This window comes from Cynara cardunculus (assembly GCF_001531365.2).
Source record: "Cynara cardunculus var. scolymus isolate 2C chromosome LG 1, CcrdV1, whole genome shotgun sequence".
Classification (NCBI taxonomy): Eukaryota; Viridiplantae; Streptophyta; class Magnoliopsida; order Asterales; family Asteraceae; genus Cynara; species Cynara cardunculus.
Window position 1 is genome coordinate 30088388 of NC_037528.1, and position 13420 is coordinate 30101807.

Here is a 13420-nt window from a genome sequence, read left to right on the forward strand (position 1 = left end):
AACCGGACTTTCTAAGCAACTGCCAGAAATTCTTAAAAAATTTCGACTAAACTAACCTAACTAATTCCTAATCTATAAATTAACTTCAATAACACTAATATAATCTTAATAAAAGCTAACCTGGAATTCCGAATTTGACTGCTGTCACATTCTACTACTGTCAAACCGATCATTCAAGTAAGTTTTAGTATCAAGAATTTGAGTTATTCGATCCTAACAAGTGTAGAACAAGATTCTGTTACCTCTATACCAGACTTTGTGACTACCATTCCTGTGAGTACTAGTGAGCCTCAATCTATAGTCAGGCCCATAGATAGTACGGCCATTCCAGAAAGATCAGATTTTCCACTGTTATCTCCTGATGAACCCAAGACAATCCAGACTCTCAAAGAAAGTGTTGTAGTGGATGTGTCACAATCTGGTGACAGTCCCGTAATAAATGACCAGACCAGTCCTATAATCCCTTATAGAACTGAATCAGAACCCATTATGAGACCAGTTTTGAAACCCATTCCAACACCAACTCTTCAAAAGACTACTTCTCCTATTGCAGTCACTCCTTATATTCCTTATCCCCAAAGATTAAGGAATCAAAAGAAAGAATTACAATTTAAAAAGTTTCTTGATGTTTTTAAACAATTGCACATAAACATACCCTTGGTTGAAGCTATTGAGCAGATGTCAAGTTATGCAAAGTTTTTAAAAGACATTTTGAGTAAAAAGAAAAAGTTGATTGAATATGAGACCGTAGCTCTGACTGAAGGTTGCAGTGCTTTGTTGTCCAGTAAAATCCCTCCTAAGATGAAAGATCCTGGAAGTTTTACAATCCCTTATTCAATTGGAGGAAAAGAGATAGGAAAACTCTATGTGACTTAGGTGCTAGTATAAACCTTATGCCTTTATCTGTCTTCAATACCCTAGGCATAGGTGAAACTAGACCTACAACTGTAACTCTTCAGTTAGCTGATAAGTCCATAGCCTATCCCAGAGGAAATATTGAGGATGTCCTAGTTTAGGTTTATTAGTTTATTTTCCCAGCCGATTTTATCATCCTAGACTTTGAAGCCGACAAAGACATTCCCATCATTTTAGGGAGACCTTTCCTAGCTATTGGCAGAACCCTGATAGATGTACAAAAGGGGGAATTAACCATGAGAGTCCAAGTCCAACAAGTGACTTTTAATGTTTTTAATTCCCTTAGGTACCCGGAAGAAAGAGAAGAGTGTTCTACTTTGAGTCTGATAGAAACCTGGTGTCAAGAGAAAAGTTTAGGGGGAATCTTAGGTTTATCTGAGACTGATAGTGATGAAGAGGAAGATTTTGAGGAATTAGAAAAACCACAAGAATCTGCTGCTTTTGATGTTTTAGAAACTAAGGATAGGAAGATTCTTGTTCCTTCCTTAGATGTTGCCCCAGATTTAGAGTTAAAACAACTTTCCTCACATTTGAAGTATGCCTTTTTAGGAGATTTAGGAAAGTTGCCAGTCATTATTTCATCATCATTAGAAGCTGACCAAGAAGAAAAGTTGGTTGACATGTTGAAACTTCATACCAAGGCCATAGGATGGACAATTGTTGACCTCAAGAGGATAACTCCCACCATTTGTCAACATAAAATTATTTTGGAAGACAAAAGTTTCACCTCCGTTGAGCCTCAAAGAAGGCTAAATCCTGTCATGAAGGAGGTTGTCAAAAAAGAGATTTTAAAATGGCTTGAGGCTGGAATAATTTATTCTATTGCTAGTAGTACCTGTGTCAATCATGTGCAATGTGTACCCAAAAAGGGAGGAGTCACTATTGTACCAAATGAGAAGAATGAACTTATACCTACTAGAACGGTAACTAGTTGGAGGATATGTATGGACTATAGAAAGCTTAATAAAGCCACTCAAAAAGACCATTTTCCATTACCCTTTATAGACCAAATGTTAGATAGACTAGCAAGAAAAAAGTTTTATTGTTTCTTAGATGGCTACTCCGGTTACAATCAGATTGCCATAGCACCGGATGATCAGGAAAAGACTACTTTCACATGTCCATTTGGAACTTTTGCTTTTAGAAGAATGCCTTTTGGACTTTGTAATGCTCCTGCCACTTTCCAAACGTGTATGATGTCTATTTTCTCAAATATGTTATAACACTCCATGGAAATTTTCATGGATAATTTTTCAGTATATGGGACATCATATGACCTGTGTTTGCAAAACCTTGAAAAAAGTCTTAAAAGATGTGAGGAAACAGATTTGGTTTTGAGCTGGAAAAAGTGTCACTTTATGGTAAAAGAAGGCATAGTGTTAGGGCATTTAATTTCCAAAAGGGGCATTGAAGTTGATAAAGCAAAGTTAGAGGTAATTGAGAAATTGCCTAAACCAACAACTGTAAAAGGAATCAGAAGTTTTCTAGGACATACAGGTTTTTATAGGATGTTCATTAAAGATTTTTCAAAAATATCAAAACCTATTTGYTTATTATTACAGCATGACCATGTTAATTTTAATGAAGATTGTAGAAAAGCTTTCAACATTTTAAAAGAAGCATTGGTCACTGCTCCTATGGTAATAACACCTGATTGGTCCAAACCCTTTGAAATAATAAGTGATGCTAGTAACTGGGCAGTTGGAGCAGTGTTAGGTCAAAAGAGAGAAAAGATTTTTCATCATGTTTATTATGCAAGCAAAACTCTTAATGATGCTCAAATCAATTACACCACTACTGAAAAGGAATTATTAGTTGTGGTTTTTGCTTTTGAAAAATTCAGATCATACTTAATGGGAACCAAAGTGATTGTTCATACTGATCATACGACCATCAAGTACTTTATTTCTAAAAAAGATGCAAAACCAAGGTTAATAAGGTGGGTCTTGCTTTTGCAAGAGTTTGATTTGGAAATCATTGATAGAAAAGGGGTGGATAATCAAGTGGCTGACCATCTGTCAARATTGGAAAAACAAGACAAACCAGTGCAAAGTAGTGACATCTGTGAAGTATTTCCAAATGAAAGAATTTTGGTTCATAATCATACTACAGTGCCTTGGTTTGCTGATCTTGTTAATTACTTAACTTGTGGGATTATTCCCAAKGAATTTAATAAGTATCAAAGAAAGAAGCTCATCTATGATTCAAAGAAATATTTATGGGGTGACCCTTTCTTGTTTAAAATGTGTGCAGATCAGGTGATTAGAAGATGCATCGAAAAAGAAGAAGTACTATCAATTCTACACCACTGCCATGCAGGACCTTGTGGAGGACATTTTGGAGAAAGTAGGACAGCTTCCAAGGTTTTACAATTAGGATTCTACTGGCCTACTTTGCACAATGATGCTCAAAACTTTGTAAAAAGTTGCAATGAGTGTCAGAGGAGTGGAAATATCTCTAGAAGAAATGAAATGCCTTTAAACTGAATTCTAGAAATAGAATTATTTGATGTTTGGGGTATAGACTTTATGGGACCTTTTCCTCTGTCCAATAATTGTGCCTACATATTGGTAGCTGTGGACTATGTGTCCAAATGGGTGGAAGCTATGGCTTGCCATTCCAATGATGCTAAACCAGTTGTTAAGTTTTTACAAAAGCACATATTCACTAGATTTGGTACACCTCGTGCCTTAATTAGTGATGAAGGCACTCACTTCATAAACAACATGTTAGAAGAAGTTCTTGATAAGTATGACATCAAGCATAGGGTAGCAACTGCCTACCATCCTCAGACCAACGAATTGGCTGAATTGTCAAATAGGGAGATAAAAGGGATTTTGGCCAAAGTAGTCAAGCCACATAGAAAGGATTGGGCCTCTAAGTTAGATGATGCTTTATGGGCCTACCAGACTGCTTACAAAACCCCTATTGGTATGTTTCCCTATAAATTGGTCTTTAGAAAAGCTTGTCATTTACTTGTGAAATTAGAGCACAAAGCCTCTTGGGCCATTAAGGAGCTTAACATGAGTTTAGAAGAGGCCGGAAGAAAAAGGACTTTGCAACTTTGTGAATTGGAAGAACATAGGAATTTTTCCTATGAAAATGCTAAGCTATACAAAGAAAATACCAAAAAAATGGCATGATAAAAAGATTCTTCCAAAAGAATTCACAAAAGGCCAAAAAGTCCTATTGTTCAATTCAAGGTCAAAGTTATTTCCTGGAAAGCAGAATTCCATATGGACCGGACCTTTTGTTGTTGCCAAAGTATACCCCTATGGAGTTATTGACCTAATAGATCTAGAACTTTCAAAGTGAACGAGCAACGAGTGAAACCTTTCTTTGATTCCAGGATTGTTAAGCAACTTGTCGAGGTTATCTTTCTAAAGTAATAATTCTTTGTAAAATATTTAGTCTTTATATATTTATAAGTTGTTATTTTTATTTTTATTTTATTTTGCATTTTCATTTTTAAATTTTTAGAGTAAGCTTTTAATTTAATTTTTCTTTCTAAAATAATTATCTATTTCTTTCATAATATGTAATATATTAGGTTTATATTAAAAGGTTTGGATTTTGTTATCTTTGGGCCGGGATTTGCTTTCAAACAGTCGGCCCAATCTCTTGATTAACCAAGCCCGGCTAAAAGAAATTGATGGCCATTTTGTTTTATTGTTAGCAGGCCATGAAAGAAGAAGCCCAAATGTGAAGCTTGTGGTTCATGCGGCCCAAATCACAAGCCCATGGAAGAAGAGGCCCAACATCGAAGCCTACGATTGGTACGGCATGTCAAAGATCTCGCACATTCGTACTAGACCACGACCGGTGACCGTCCTTTCATCTCCAAACTCATAACTCAGGCGAAGACTTCCATCACTGTACTTTCTTCATCATACCAAGAACAGTCAACCATAGCTCATCAAATAACCCTTTTCGAGAAGGACAAGACTTCATTAAACTAGCATTGTTAAGAAAGGTACCATTTCTGACTAATCACTCGATAACTGTCATTGATCAGTGAAAATTTTGAAATTTTCGAGGATACAATCTTGGAGAAGAAGTTTAGAGCCTTTAAAAACCCCTAACCACTGTTCATACACCATTCGGGTTTGTCTCTAGCCACTGTTCACTACCATTGCTCTTATTTGCTCCAAGAACCATTAACAGTCCTCTGTTCACCCTGTATGGCCATCGTTAAGTCTAGGCCTAGAAGAAGGGAAGGAGAATCTGATTCCATGCCCTTTGTTACCAACAATGACCAATCCAGTGAAAGTGAGGAGGAAACCATTAATGCAATTCCCTTGAGGCAAGTTCCATTCGCCAAATCTAAACCCCAATAACAACCACCTCCTCAAACTCATTCTCAAAGAGTTGTAAAGACTGAACCACAACCACAATACTTAGCTGCTCCTAGAATGACCAGAAGCAGAGCAAAAGGGTTGGCCAATTTCAAGCCCATTAAGCAAAAGAAGGGGATTGTGATTAATTTATTAGATGATAGTGATTCACCAACAGAGAGTCCTGCTGCTCAAGCCAGTGCATCAAAATCAACAAAAGAGGACTATACCTCTTTAAACACCCTGGCAGAAGCAGCTACACAAATGAGTACTCAGAGCATACCTCCAAGCATCACAGAGAGGCTTCATACAGGTTTGAAAATCACTAGACCTTTAACTATGGATCTATTGTCTAGCTTTCATGTATATCCTCAAGCCAGTGTTGGCTTTATGTTGAGGAAATCTGTGGATGAGGCCATTGCAGCCTCCAATGAAGTTTTGGGGCTAAAGACAGCAACTTGTGCCCCTGCTATTGCCATGATCCAAACTCAGCCTTCTATGGCTGCCCAAGCACCTAAAAAGGAAAATGCATCCTTTAAGCACTCTGTTAGTGCAGCTTTGGCAGCCATGGATAGGATGATTAGGGAGGAACCAGAGTGTGATCCATCCCCTGCCCAAACCACCTATTACCACCACCCATGCACCTACCACCACCAGAGACATACCCATTGAATTCAACTTCATGGAAGCACCATATTTCACCTCTATTCCTGTTTCATCATCCATTGTAGAACCTACCATATTTGACCATCTAACTACATCCCAAATAGTCTCTAGACCATCCCCTGTTGAAACAGCCACTACCAGCCCAATACCCTCACCAATTCAACCCATAATGACACCATCTACACCTACTAAAACTGTTATCCTTTACCACCTACTGTCTCCATTCAAGAATTAGACTTTGTCTTAGGTCTATCACCCACTAATCCTAGACTTACACCCTTTGAGCATAATGAAAACCCCTATGATGCTCAAAACCCCCCTGTCACTCAAACACCACCACCCTCACCCCATTCCACTCAACCATACATACCTAGTCCAAACCAACCCACTAGCCCTATACACTCTAGGACTCATGAATATTATGAGGGGACACATTTTGTTCACCATAGCCCTGAGCATAGCAGCCCACATGTTGAGCAAGAAAGGGAGGAGATTGATACTGGTGCAAGTCTGAGAAAAAAATGGCAAGGAAGAGGAGAATGGGCAGAGTTGAAACTAGAAGTTCAAAGAGAATGAGAGAGGACAGTGAGGAGTTAGAGACTGAGGAAAGGGCAACAAGAAGAAGAAAGGAGCCAGGGCAACAATTTAAGGATGGGCCAGGTATATTTCTAAAGCCCAAGCATTTGTTTAGCACACCCTTAACAAGAAAAACATATTTGCAATTTTCTGAGAAAGTAGGGGTGGTACAAAAGGGCTTTTCACAACAACTATTATTGGCCAATCCTTCCATCAAGGCCACAATAGACTCTTTGGGTTGGGAGATTTTGTGTGATACACCTAACAAATACAATATTAGTTGGGTTAGGGAATTTTATACAGAAGTAGCTGTCACTGATGGGGTAGACTTGAGAGTGAGAAAGACCCTTGTTTCCTATTCACCCAATGCCATAAATGACCTATTAGAGCTCATACCACCTTCATACTCTAAGCTAGATAGGTTGACAGTTGGGTGCATTGATGAGGAATATGATGCGATCTTAGCTAGGATAGCCAAGGAGGGGGCCGTTTGGAGTTTCAAGGGTAGGGCTAGGCTTCTAAAAACCCAAAATTTGAAGCCTGAAGCCAATTTATGATTTTATTTCATGAGGCACACCATTCACCCTACTAGCCATGACACAAATTTGTGCCTAGAAAGAGTTTTGATCCTCTACTGTATCTTAGAGGCTAGGCCATTTGATGTTGGGAGGATGATATGCTCCAACATTAAAGCATGTGTAGAAAGGACAAATGGCAAGTTGCTCTACCCTTCCTTGATTCACAGACTCATGCAAAAGGCCCAAGTCCTAGCCTTGCCCAAAGATGTGATGTCTATGGAGAAGACCTCCATAAACGAGAAAATTTTGGATAGATTAATGAGGGTGAATGCAAAGATACAGCCAGAATCAGCCACTTCTTCCATGGCAACCCTAAAGGCTGAATTGTTGAAGGCAATGGAGGATCATGCCAACACACTGAAAAGGACAATAGTGAAGAAGCACCACAAGCTGATGAAGAGCGTGGATGACTTGAAGAAGGAGGTAGACATTTTCAAGAAAGAGAGAGTACAATGGGCTGAGTACAAGATGCAGAAGGAGAGAATACTTAGAGCTGCATCAAAGCATGGAAATTTAAATAGTGCAATCAAGCTCTCACCTCCACCAAAGTCCATATTGTTGCAGCATTCAGACTCTCCTACTCAGTCTGAGTAAGACAGGTTCTACCCTCTTACCCTTTTAATATTTTGATGTTTAGTTATGCATGCTTTTAGATAGATGGCACCTTTTGTTTTACTGTTTTGCTGTTTTTGTGAAATTTGTTGTTTTCAGCTACTTTATGTTGTGACTTACTGTTTATAATACATGTGTTTTTGCTGTTTGAAATCCATGATGTTTCCCCTGTTTTAACAGTAGTATCTTAGGTCCTAGTAGTCTAGTTAGTTTTTCAAATTAATGTTTGATCTTTGGGTACTATTTGGTATTCACTTTGTTGTTTTAGTTTTTTTTATGAAGCATGTTTTTAGCCAAACTTAGCCTGTTGTTAGGATTGTTATTTCTGTTTTTGTTGTTTTATGTGTTATGCAGTCCTAACCATGCAATTTCTTTGTTGTTTTGATCATTAACTGTTCCATTTCTGTTTGCCAAAACAGAAACTTTTTTTTAGTTCTTAAATTTGCTGTTTTTAGATCTAGTATGCTATTTGCCTTTACTGTTTATTGTTGTTTGTTGTCCTGTGGTATGCAATTTTGAGGTACCATCTTAGTTTTATTTTTCTATTTTAGAATATCATGACAGTGTTTTAGCCAAAAGCTAGCATGAGTTATGAGTGTATTTCTGTGTTTGTTGTTTTAAGGCAGTCCCTTTCATGCATTTTCTTTGCTGTTTTCACCATGTCCTATCTCATTCATGTTTAACAGTCCTTGTTCATTTAGGCATGTCATTTGCTGTTTTAATCTTAGTAATATGTCTTATTTACCTCATTTGAGATGTCTTGTTGTTTTATGTTTGTTGTTTAAACAGTTTGGCTGCTGTTGTTGTGATGGCTGTTGATATGACTGTTTTGAAGGAGGGCCATGTTTGATGCTTTAAAATTTTACCTCCCTAGTCTATGCTAAAAAACAGTGTAGGCTGTGTCATGAGATAACAATGGCAATCGCATTGTCTGGTTCTATTTGGTCTATTTCATGGTAGAACAATGGCAATCTCATTGTTTGTTTCCTTTAAGACTATCTCATTGTAAAGCAATGGCAATCCCATTGTTTGGTCTCATGTTGTATGGTAATACAGTCTGTTTGACTGTTGACTAGGATTGAAACTCTTCATTGGTACCACATCCTTACTCTAGGGTCAATTTGACTTAGAGTTGGATTGTTGGTTTTGTCTAAGTCCTTGCTTTGAGTCTTTGAGTCATTTTATTTTCACAAGATGATCAAGTCACACTTGTGACTTCTCATCTTTGCTTTTCTATTTCAATTATTTTAGGTTTGAGTCTTTTTGCTTTTAAAGATAACCAATTACACTTGTATTGATCATTTTTGCTTTTCTGTTTCATTTTAGGATTTTGGGCACTGATTTTAAGTAGCATTTATTCTTATAGCCATGTATGCACCAAAAATAGAATAAATGATGAATGTGTTGTACAAATTCTTGAATTGATGTCATAGCCACAATAATCCAAAGCTTAAACCATCTTTGTCTTAAATTGAGCCTCTAGAACTAGCCAACCATTTCCAAAGTTTTACTTGATTCAATTGGGCCTTCATTTCAATTTGGCCAATTTGTAGCCTTGATACACTCACAATGAGGACATTGTTTCCCTTAAGTTTGAGGGAGGGTCCTAAAAGTACCAAACACTTTATAGAGTTCATGAAACATATGCACTAAGACCAAAAGACAAACAAAGGAAAAAAGTTCCATGTCTTGTGCATACAAAAGAGTGTCAAAGTACACCAAAATATTTGAAAAGAACCAAAGTGTCCAAATACCTCAATATGAGATGCATAGCAGTAAAATTGTGCTATGGAGTGAAAAAGTGAGATGAGCTAAAAGGCATGCATTGAAAAAGAAAAAGCCAAATGCAAACCCAATTCAAAGTCCCAAATTATCTGTTGAATCTAGTATAGCAAAAGAAATGTAGGCTAGCTTATGGTTTGGCAATATGAAAGATTTAAGTTTGGGGGAGCTAGGTTTATGAAGGGCTATGGATATCAAGCATCAAGTCAAGAGTAGAACACCTTCATTTAAAATTTTCAAAAATTTGCATATTTTGGCTAGTGAATATTTATGCTCAATTTTTTAGTTTATAGAAATTTGAGTCTTTTAATTTGTCATTTTTCTGTTGTTTGGAGACAAACAACAATTCAAGTTTGGGGTGTGATAAGTGTTAATTTATTAACCTTATTACATCATTTTCTTAACCATTTTCAATTGTTTTATTTGCCCATTAGTGTTTTAATTGAGTGTTTTTATGTCTTTTCTATATAATAGTAGTAATATATCATATTTAATGTTAATTCCCTGTTTATGCAGATTTTTTATGATTTTTTGGGCCAAATCCTGCAGCAGTCCTGTAAGAGCAGGTGTGGCAGAATCCTATAGCACCAGTCCGTGAGCTGCACCTTTTGCCTGGGCCGAATTTCCTTGGGTTGCTCCTTTGAAGTTGCTGAGTCAACGGCTTTTGGCCTGGTCAAAGCCCACTTTTGAAGACCCTTTTGTTCTATTAGGTGCCTCCCATGTGCAAGCTTCCTTAGCCTATAAATAGAGGCTTAAGGCTTTGTTTTAAAAACACCTCTTACTTGTTTTTACCATTTACACATATAATCTTTGTGTTAATTACTCTCTATATTATTGCTTTCGGTTTTATGCTTTCGGTTTTCTTGCTCCCAACCAAGAACCGATTTTTGTGAAATGTGATTTCGTTCTCAAGTTTTAATACAAGTGCTCGTATTTAATCTTCATCTCATTTCTGTTCTTATTTCCAAGTTACGATACGTTTTCTGACTTTCGTTGCAAGTTACGAATTAGTCGATCTCTGTTGCTTTACATTGGATTTCATCTTTTGTGACTCATGACTAATTTACGTAGACTAAATACTCTGTTCTTAAAACTTTGCAAGTAACTTTTTGGTCTTAGTAACGAAACTTGTTTTGCAAGTTTTGTTACTTGCCTTGCAAGTTACTTCAAAGTCAACCCCTTTTTTCAAGGTTTTCATTTGTCACATCTTCATCTCATCAAGTACTTACTTTACATCATGTCTTAGATTAATTTTAATTAATAATATTTAGTTATTAGTAATTTGATTTCAGTCCTTTACATTTCAGTCTTTTATATTTCAGTCTTTTACATTTCAGTCTTTACTTTTCTGCATTTTACTTTACTGTAATTTACTTTTTTTAATTTAATTTCCAGCAATTTACTTTCAGTCATTTATATTTTTGTCATTTAATTTCCAGTACTTTAAATTCCAGTACATCCATTTCTTGTAATTTTATTTCTGCAATTTACTTTCTGCAATTTACCTTTCCTTATCAGTTATTTATTCTTCAGTTCTTACATCCTTCGAGAGAAGAAACAGAGCGATGATGGGCTAAACGCCTTAGCTTGGGGTGTAACAGGAAATTAAGACCAAAGCCGATGTGAAAGTACAAAGGTGTCTTATTAGCATTATAGTCTACTATTTGTTTCAGGTGCTTAATATTTCATTTGATGATTACATAAAAATTGATTGACAATTAATTTTGTGTATAAAAATGTATTGGCTTTCAAAATCTGAGGTAATAGGAGAAGGCTATAAATAGCTTTAGTGTCTGACAAATGCTATACTCCTATGGTGTAGGATGGTAACACTGTGTTGTGCTAAAATTCACGACGTCTAACATAAATGATATCGTATCGATAACACATTGACCGGTGTGTGCTCTTGGGAGGCCGTCTGACCCGATAGTTGATACTATGACAGTTATATAAAATCATTTATTGATTTTAGATAATTGTGACATGAATGTTATGTTACTTTTTTGCTGAATCATTTGTTTAATGTCTTAATCAACTGTTGCACCATGTGCTTCTTTTTAAGATTGATATTTTCTTAGTTGTTAATCAAATCACCCAATTTTAGATAAATCAAATCCCTCGTTTCGCCATCTGAAACTAGTTTTTATAGACTGGACTTTTGACGAACTTTGCAAAGCTATCTCTGCGGGAACGATATCTGGTATTTTACCATTATTACTTGTTACAAGACGACAGTAGTTTAAGGTGTATACTTGCGTCGAGTTCTATTTTTGTGTTGAAATCTAAGGTTGAATAAACCGACGAGCAGTAGGCATATGAATATTTTTGTGTGGATAAAGTGACATATGAATCTTTGATGAAGTAAGATAACATTGTTTAAGCATAATAATCTCTCTTAGTCTCTCAATTATTTCTCTCTATTCAGTTTTTGGAGAGGTGATTACATTTTGTTGATTTGAGGTGTCATTCAAGAAGACACATATGATATAGGTTTTTGTTGACGAAAGTATAGTATTTCGTCTTTTAATTGGAGACATTCACACTAAAATTGGAATTATGCAAGCATATGAATCCTTTTTTTGTGTGTGGATAAACTGGCATATGAATCCTTGATGAAATAAGATAACATTTTTTAAGCATATGTAGAACATAAAATGAAAAATATTTTTTTTGTTTTTTTATCCATGAACTTCATAAATGTTATGCTAGAATATTTTTGCATTGATGCTAGAAAAGTTTATCAAAAAAAATGGGTTATTATTTTTTTGCTTATGTAAGTATAGTATTTCGTCTTTTAGTCGGAGACATTCACACTAAAGTTGGAATTATGTAAGCAAATGAATTTTTTTTTGTGGATAAAATGGCATATGAATCTTAGATGAAATAAGGTAACATTGTTTAAGCATTATAATCTCCCTTAAATCTCTCAATTCTTCCTTTCTATTCAATTTTTGAGGAGGTGGTTTGCATTTTTGTTGATTTGAAGCGTCATTCAAGAAGACAGATATGATATTAGTTTTTGTTGATGTAAGTATAGTATTTCGCCTTTTAATTGGAGACATTTACACTAAAATTGAAATTATGCAAGCATATTAATATTTTTTTGTGGATAAAGTGTCATATGAATTCTTGATGAAATAAGATAATATTTTTTTGTTAACCTGGATATCCAACCCGTTATGCGAGCCGACTAATCCCAGGGCGACCACCTGCTTTGCAGATAGCTTAGAGTCACCGCATTTGAACCTCTGTGGCCACAAAGGGATTTTTATTCCTCCTTATATTTGAACCTGAGACGTCCTGGTACTTTTGACATTTGGAGTCAAGCTCAAACCAATCAAGCACCACCCTTATGGTTAGATAACATTTTTTAAGCATATGTAGAAAATAAAAAGATAAGTATCTTTTTGTTTGTTTATCCATGAACTTAATAAATGTTATGCTAGAATATTTTTGCATTGATGCTAGAAGAGTGTAACAAGAAAGATGTGTTATAATTTTTTCAGATCGGTAATCTTTCATATGGTTTTCAAGATATCGATGTTGATCGGTCTATTGCAATTTTTTTTCTTCTTTGGCATTGGACTTGAAAAATATTTTCTAATATTTTTAATTCTTGATCTTACTCTTTATTAATTTTGTAAGGAGGGTATTACGAGTGGAAAGGGAAATGCTCACTTATATTTGCTAAGGATGCTAGTTTTACCATATCGACAGATCATCTAAATGATATCAATTTAACTTAGTTCGCCAAAAAGTATGCGTCTCATCAGTTCTTATAGTTTGAGCTCATTTTATTATAACATATAAAATATTTTTTCATCAATGTTTGCTCCTCTTTTTTGAATTTTTTACCTAGCAAAAAGTTGCAACAAAAGAAGTAGTGAAATAATGCTAGACAACAACAGGTAAATAGTTCTAGAAGTCTACTTTGAGCCCATACAACAATAAAACCTT